We start from the raw sequence: 9,511 nt of genomic DNA on the forward strand, positions 1-9,511 counted from the left end.
TTATACTCGTGTTCATTGACAGAATGACACAAGGGACATTTTCATTCAATAATGGCCCTTGCGTCGTTCTGTTTATTTTTCCTTCTTTTTTTAATGCAAAGACCTCAAGCATTGGAGCCTGTAACATAAGGAAGACGGAATGGTTGATCATGTGACAAAAGTGGTTGAATTGACATAGATTATATGATACCGAGCTGATGAAATCACAAGTCATTGTATTGATTCGTTAAAAAATATAATTAATGAGCAATCTCTCAATTTTTGTAAATGGAATGTCCATCTAGCCTTAAATGAGTTCAACTTTTTGGTTCCCAAGGCACGGATAGGTTGTGACTGACTGCTTATATTCATATTTACAAACAAAATGACACAGGTATCGTTTAATGACTCTTGAACCATTCTGATAATTTCTCCAATATTTTGCTTATTTTTCGAATTCACGACCTCAATATTAGATTTTCTAACTGAAGAAAGTTAGAAAGGTCGATCATGAGACAAAGAATGATTGAATTAACATAAATTATATGATATCAAGTTAGTGAAATCCAAGTCATTGTATTAATGAGCATATCTCTCAACTTAACTAAATGGAATGTCCGTCTTCTAACCTAAAATAGTTCAACTTATTAGTATTCCGGACATGGATGGGTCGCGATTGCTTTTACTTGTGTTTATAGACAGAATAATACAAGTGTCGTTTAACGGCCCTTGTGCCGTTCTATTAATTTTTCCAATATTTTGTTTTTTCCCCAAATCCACAACCTCAAACATTTGATGTTCTAACTTAAGAAAGTCAGAAACATTGACCATGAGACAAAGAACGATTGAATTGATATATATTATATGATGTTAAGTTGGCAAAATCACAAGATATTGTATTGATTTGTTAGAAAATATAATCAATGAGCACATCTCTCAACTTCTGTTAACAAAATGTTCATTTTGCAATTGAAATGAGTCCAACTTATTGATTCTCGAGGCATGGATAGGTCGTGGCTACGTATACTTATATTTATAGATAGAACGAAACACTAGTGTCGTTTAACAGCTCAACATTTTGTTTCTTTTTCAACGCAACAACCTCAAACATCGAATCTCTAAAGTTAAGAAATTTAGAAATGTTGATCATGAGACAAAGGACAATTGAATTAACATAGGTTATACGACATTGAGTTAGTGAAATCACAAATAATTGTATTGATTTGTTACAAAATATGATCAATGAGCATATCTCTCAACTTTTGTAAATAGAATGTTTATCTTACAATTAAAATGAGTTCAAATTATTGATTCTTGGGGTATAAATGAGTCGTGGCTACATGTACTCGTGTTTATAGACAGAAAACACGTGTTGTTTTGTTGATTTCTCAAATATTTTATTTTTTTTCCAACGCAACGACCTCAAACATGGATCCCGTAACTTAAGAAAGCTAGAACAGTTGATCATGTTACAACGAACGATTGAAATGACATGAGTTGCAAAGAATCAGAATTATGGTACAATGCCATGGAGGAAATGAATTCTATGAAGAGTAATGAAGTATGGAGTCTTGTTGAGTTGTCTGATGGTGATGCAAATGGATTTTTAAGAAAAAAAAAACTTATTGGACAAAATTGAGATATACAAGGCAAGACTCATTACTAAGGGATTCACTCAAAAGGAAGGAATCGATTACACGGAGGCCTTTTCTCTTATATCAAAGAAAGATTCCTTACGCATCATTTTGGCATTAGTAGTCCATTTTAACTTAGAATTGCAACAAATGGATGTGAAAATGACATTTTTCAATGGAGATTTAGAGGAGGAGGTTTACTTAAAACAACCTAAAGGATTCCCTTATAATGATGGTGAGCATTTTGGTCTGCAAACTCAAGAAATCCATATGCGGCTAAAAACAAGCGTCCCGTCAATGGTATTTCAAATTTCATGATGTAATTTCTTCATTCAAATTTGTAGAAAACATCGTGGATTAATGTATATACAGAAGGTCAGTGGGATTAAGATCTATTTTCGTGTTTTATATGTGGAGGACATTCTATTTGCGACCAATGATAAGGGTTTGCTATATGAGGTGAAACAATTTCTCTCTAAAAATTTTGACATAAAAGATATGGGAGAGTCATCTTATGTCATTTGCATTAAGATCCATAAAGACAGATTTCAAGGCATTTTACGCTTATCTCAAGAAACCTATATTAATACAGTTTTAGAGAGATTTCGAATGAAAGATTGTTCATCAAATGTAGCTCCCATTGTTAAAGGTGATAAATTTAATTTGAATCAATGCCAAAAATGATTTTGAAAGGAAACAAATGAAGAACATTCAATATGCTTCTGCTGTTGGAAGCCTAATGTATGGTCAAGTCTGCACAAGATCTGACATTGCATTTGTTGTGGGAATGTTGGGACGATATCAGAGTAATCTAGATATGGACCACTGGAGAGTTGCAAAGAAAGTAATAAGGTACCTTCAAGGAACAAAGGACTACAAGCTTATGATAGACGAACGGACAATTTAGAAGTAATTAGCTACTCAGATTCAAACTTTGCTGGCTGTGTTGATTCACGTAAATCAGCATTGGGATATATCTTTATGATGGCCAATGGGGCTGTATCTTGGAAGAGTGCTAAGCACCACTTGACTACTACTTTCACTATGGAAGCTGAATTCGTTTCTTGTTTTGAGACTACTTCACATGGTGTATGCTTAAAGAGTTTCATATCTGGGCTTAGAATCATGGATTCTATTTCTAGGCCATTGAGAATATATTATGACAATTCAGCTGCTGTCTTTATGGCTAAGAATAACAAAAGTGGAAATCGAAGTAAGACATCAACATCAATTATTTAGCCATAAGGGAATGTATTAAGGAAAGAAAGTGGTCATTGAGCACGTCAGCACTAATTTGATGATTATTCATTCTTTGACTAAGGGCATGCCACTATTGAAATTCAAGGATCATGTACTGTCAATGGGACTTGGTTTCATTATGTAATTTTTCATTGTGTGAACAATGTTATTTTAATGAAATTCTTATTTGTTGTGATATTTTTCTCATTTCATGCGCACTTTAATCTATTTGAGAAAATATATCTTTATAGGATCAAGAATAAACATAAGGCTTATTCATTAAGTAAAAGTTGCCACATAAAGAATAATACTTTAGAAATTAGATGCATTGTAATACATGGAAGGTAATTAATAAGAGTGTAAAATATGATATTTTTCCCTCTTAATTATTGCATTCATATGATTATTTAACGTCAAAATGCACGCATTACTCTTATGTTCTGATCTAGATCACAATTTGATGGAAAATATTGTAATTTGGAAGAAATGAGTAAAAAGGGGCAAAGTGGAAGAAAGTGAAAGTTCAGGGACCAAGTTGCAAATAATCCATAGATGAGACGAGCGATGGAATGATGATTAAAGAATGCTAAGGGTCAAATGGGTGCAATTAGAAGTCAAAAGAAGTGAAATATGATCATAACATCTTCACAAATCAATTTCCAATCGAAAAAGTTACGCACAGGTTTTCAGCCTCATATTGGGACCCCTTTTTGACATGGAAGATGGTCGAACTGGAAGATTATTTCTGAAGAAAAGTTGTAATCCTTTCTATTAACTTTCCAACCCAACTTAAATTACCTCAATCGTAAATCAGGAGAGAAAGTTATGGCTAAAATACTGGAAGTTGTCCAGTAGAGGAAATGGTGACAACCATGCAGTCGTATGGCTATAAAGCCTTGCGGTCGCATGGCTGCTTTCTGAGAACTTCTGAGGCTATTTTGGTTGAACTATGCGGCCGTATGGGTATTTCTTGAGGGCGAAATCCTAGATTCCTATTTTGATGTGAACACTTGTGAAAACTTGTTTGGCACACGTTTTTAAGCCCTAATCTTGATTCAAAACGTCATTCTTTTTCTCCACATCAATTTTCTCTCATCTTGGGTGAAGAAACTCCATGGAAGGCTAGAAATTCTTCGTGAAGTAAGGAAGGAACTCGATTGGTATCGATTATTTCATCGTTTCTCATACTTGCAATATGATTTCCATTACTAAACAATTCTACATTTGGATTTCTTGTTCTTATAAATATGTTTTGAGATTGGTTTAATATATATTAGATTTTCATGGATTTAATCGTGTTCTTTCCATCGAATAATTGAAGCATGTATTGAATTTCAATTTTAAGCATTGTTGTGAGATTGATTTAACTTTTACTATATTTCACATAGATTTAATCATGTTATATCTATCGTAAAATTAACCTAATTGTTAAATTTCGATTTCAATTATCTATTGGTGTGATTCTCTACGATTTTATGCTTGATGTATAAGGTGGATTTAGAATCTGATATCAATATATTAAAGTGGGTATATGTTATAGGAAATCCATATTTTAGAATTACTGTAAAATAAAATTGGGCCTTAATGTTATATTCCCCAATTAAAGTTTGATGAAAAATCTTTAACTGAGTACATGAATGTGTGATTGACGTCAAATGATCCGAACCAATCGAGGGAATTTCGGTGAAATTCACACATTAACATTTGAACACATTTCAAATTGATATATTATCTATTACACAACTCACAACGAAAATCCTAGTTTGTTGGACCCTGTGGATACGACACCCCAAAGTTATGCTACAATCACTGCGTTACACTTTGGGCGTAATCAGTAATAATCATTATTAGAGAACTTATCGTCATGATTCATGTATTTGTTTCTTATGGACTATATTGAATGGAATTAAGTTAAGAGATTGGGTTAAACGTGTGGACCAAGTGGGAGAATGTTAGAATTTCCAATTAATAGAATCTGAAATCCTTCGGGAACAAATTAAAAAACTCCAAGATTGATGGTCCGAGTTGAACCAATCTCGCCCATTCCATTTCTTGTCCTGATTTTCTAGCGACATTAGAGTTTTAGGCATAAAAAGTTTGATGGAAACTCGGCTATAAATTCCAGTTTTGGTCCCCAAGCTCCACACACTCGAAATACAGTATACACCATCACAAAAGTGTGTTGAGATGTTGGAAGAATCATTACCTGGAGCAAGAAGCTTTTTGAGACACATCAATGGCCGAAGGTACGATTTTCGATCCGCAAGATTTTTGATTTCTCGATCCAATTTGTTTCCGCATACTTGTTTAGGATCGAGTTTAAGTCTTACATACATTTCAAGTAAAACGTCTCAAAACCTTGTTGGACTGGCTAATAATTCATAACTCTTATCCATCTTGACAAACATTTCAACCTCATACAAGTCATACTATTTTATAATGTTAGAGGATGGCCACTCATTACCAATATTTCTCCCAAATCTTGTTTTGTCCTACACTAATTTACAATTATATTTCACAAAATTGTGAATGAGAATTAAAAAATCAACAGATCAAATAATTGTATTAAAATTTTCTTGTCACAGATTAATGAATAATGCTACTTGGATGGGTTCAGAAAGAGGTCAAAAATGGACAGACTGACTTGGCTGCACGATTGGATGTTTTTTTTTTTTTCAAACTGTCCAATCATGTGTCGACACATATCTCCCTTCTTTTTTATCCTATTCTTGAGCATGTTTGCATAGCATAATTTAACATTAATACCTTCTTTGATCTGATCAGACGAGACCAAAGCAACTCGTTTCTTACAACTTCTCTTATCTTCTAACAATTATTTGAGAAAGGATGACATTGAAAGTGCAGATTCTTTAATAGGTATCACATGTATATTCACACAGGTAGATGTCACGGAAGAAAGGTTTTTTGTGGACAGATATAAAAAAATAAAAAATAAAAAATAAAAAATAAAATCACTGGTAGTTAAGAGTTGTAGAGAAATATCTAACGTGGATTTTTTTTTTAATGAGTAATTGATGCAATACTTTCCTAAAATTTGCCTGTTTTGTGGAGTACTACTCTAATATTTTATTTTGACGCAAATCCCCCTAAATCATCCAAACTTTGCGAAAGACTCCCTACAATCTATTAGTTTATCCGTTAAAAAGAGGTCAGGGTGCCAAATGAATAAACAAAATGGTATTTCCATCTTTCAAATCCACATCTTCACTTAAGAGCATCTTAGACAAATTCATGGTGGAGTAAACAAATTATACACTTTCCCTATAAATCAAAATGGATGTTCTTCACAATGTATGAATCTGCACTTTACCCTGCAGATGACTAACAATCACAGACTTCAAATTTTGAGAACTCTTCCTCCATTTTTTAAGTCCTAGATATATAATAAAAATCAAGCACAAATTCACAATAGTTTTTTATGTTCTTAAAATAATCAAAGTTCTCTTAGTAAACCCCACCCCACTCAACGCTTTGCAATGGATCTTTTGCAGATGTAGAATGGAAATTGAAATGAACCTGAGTTTTTAGTTTGTTTAAAAACTGGGTGTTTGGTTTATTTTGTGGTTTTGTTTTAATGTCGGTGGTGAAGGGTGAAAGTAAGTTATAATTCGATTTTTCATGTAGTGTTGTATCATGAAGTGCTCTAATGTCATATAAGTGGGAGTTTTCTTGGTTCACTGTTGGCTTGAAATTGTTAAGATTTGGAGTTCCATTTAAAATCTCAACTTTGTTAAGAGGAGTAGCCCAATTTTTTATGAAATGGTCTATATTTTCATCTTTATTCGATGTGGGATTTCATCCCTTAATATGCTCCTATAAGATGGTGGCTCATTTGAGCAAACCAATTTTGAAATTTGTATACTCATTTATTAAGTCTTAATCGGATCGAATTGCTTTGGGGTTCAATCTTAAAAGGTCAACCTTGTCAAAAGGAGTAGTCCAATTCTTTATATATTGGTCTATGTTTTCATTTTTTATTTGATGTGAAATTTCATTTCTTAACAGAAATTGGGACGTGTATCTGTATCGAGAAAGAAGAAGACCATGTTAATTGTACAAACGTTCATGAGCAAATCAACCCTGAAGTCGATAAACTTTGCTTAATACACCCTGAATTTGATAAAATTTGTGTAATAAAGACTTCTCATTGTGTGTTGATTTTGAATTTTTTGGTAGATTATTAAGTTGCTATGCTGATTACGCCTGTTGGCCCCTCTCCTTATTTTAAGCAAACACAATCTTAAGTAAATATGTGGAGTTGAAGAGACAAAAATGTCATTTTATTTTTTTATTCATCTTGGCCCTTTGAACTATTTTCAAATGTATAAACTATTAGATATAAATGGCATCGGGTCTTTTGCAATGTTTGGGTGATTAAGGGGATTTTCTGCTAAAATGATAGGTTAGGAGGTATTTCATAAAACATGCAAACTTAGAGAGGTATTGTGGCAATTATTCTTTTTTTATTGTCTAGTTCAAAATTTCAAAAATTATCTTCATAGTATATATATGTGATATGTGTATTGTATAGCCTTTAGTATGACTGAGTATTGTAATCACGTAAACAATTTCCACCATGTAAAGTATCAAGCAATGTGGTTTCTTATGAAAATCAATTATCATTTTGTTGAAATTCACTCCAAAATTATTATATCCTTTTTTGCAAGCACAAGTTACCATTTAATTATAGCATTATCCAAAGCAAGGAATTTGATTACCGATACTTTCAACCAAATTTATCCCTCTGAGTATTCTAAACAATTTAATATCATCATTTGTTTGGACCAAACTAGGTGTGCAATCTTAAGCACATTCTTATTGGATTAAACAAAATAAGGACAATTTATTTCTTTCTATTCCTCATAATTCTTAATTCTGTTCAGTTTATTCTATGACAAGAGTTGCGGATATAAAAGAGACTCGTAATTACGATAGTATTGTCATCTCACAACTCGTGTGCTGATCAAAAAAGAGTAAAGATCTCATCAAAGTAGGTATGGGTAAAGTTTTAAAAGAAATTGAATTTAGAAGGAGGAAGCCTATTATTTCTATTTTAATTAAGATAGGGTTTCCACTTTCCATGATGATTTGAAAGCTGCAATCTTACTCCAATAAGTGCTTAGCTCTTTGAGGAAGAATTTCAGGTGCTGTTATAAAATTACAATTATTGTTATCATAAAATATCTGGTAAGTAAACATTAAACCTTGTTTGAGCCTCATTTTGAGGGAAACAATGTATTTTTAAATAGTGATTGATGAAGAATGTGGTAAAAAATTGAGAAAATTTTTTCGATTTTGTTTAATATTATGTTTGTTGAAGAATGAGTGGTTGAAAATGAGTTTTTAAAAAATGAAGTTTTAGAATAATGGGGCTCAAACAGGACGGTTGATTGTTGCTTATGGAGGAAGTTTGAGTGTAACTAAAGCTCAATATATTATGGTTGCTTGAAATTGATGTGTTGCTATGTTTTATGAAAAATGAGATAAATATGTTTTAGTAGAGTGTATTTCTTTATAATGGTTGAAAAACACGCAAACTAGCCTGCGACCATATATGTATTGTCTAATAGTGTTACAATAGTTTGGGATGGATTCAGGATTGGATTCAAAATCGGACTACAAAATTTCAGGTCGAACTACAACGTGAAATTTTTTTACAAGTAAAAAAAAAAAAAAAAACTGTTTTGATAAGTCACGGATTTCCATTTCTCACTACCATCTCTCAAGTATACATGTGGAAAAAAAGAAGGAGGGGGGGGGGGGGGGGGGGGGGGGGGGGGGGGGGGGGCTACAGCCCAACCCAATCCCCCTCTCCATCCGTCTCAAACGGTAGTTGTCTTGAAGTAGCGTAGAGATCAACTAATCAGGCCCACATCTGTGTTTTATTCAAAGTTATAGTTGAAATGTATCTATAGAATCATGTTTAGATGAGATAGCACTAGATGTCCAAGAAACTTTGCCAATTGACCACCGGTTCTATTAACCATATGTTCAAAAAGCATTGCGGGTACATGAGAGCTATTAAAAAAGGGCTCGAATTATTAAAATTTACCAATATCTTTATCTAAATAGATATCTATGTAAACTCTAAATAAAGTTTCAACTATATATAGTTGTTCAAATTATTGATAGTGTTCGTTTTATTTAAATGTGAATTCAATTAATGTAAAATCATTAAGGATTTGGAACATGTATAGATGAATTTTAAAAAAAAAATAAAAAAAAAATTACTTTACTTATTGGAAACAAATTTTTTTTTGGTGAAATAAGCAACTTAAACAAATTTATTTGATAAAATAAATAACTCAGAAGTAACTTATTTTATGTACAACTAATGTAGTAAAGTCTCGTGGTGTCGAGAAAACACGATTTATGATAAATAGATGAGTTGGCCATTCAATTGGTCATATAGAAACACAAATCTCTCCTCCAAATTAGCAAAATACTTTTGACCCTTTTCATCCATTATAAGAAAAGTCCGTACCAAACTTTGTTTAAGTTCAATTCTATGGTAAAACCACTAACTTAACTTCATGCTAAACTCTGTTTTTACATTTAATTATTCAAATTTTATCATAACTTCAATTTTATGGTAAAAAACCTAAGTCTCCATTAAATTGAAAGCATTTAAAACCCCC

Source organism: Olea europaea, chromosome 15, assembly GCF_002742605.1.
Source record: "Olea europaea var. sylvestris chromosome 15, O_europaea_v1, whole genome shotgun sequence".
Lineage (NCBI taxonomy): Eukaryota > Viridiplantae > Streptophyta > Magnoliopsida > Lamiales > Oleaceae > Olea > Olea europaea.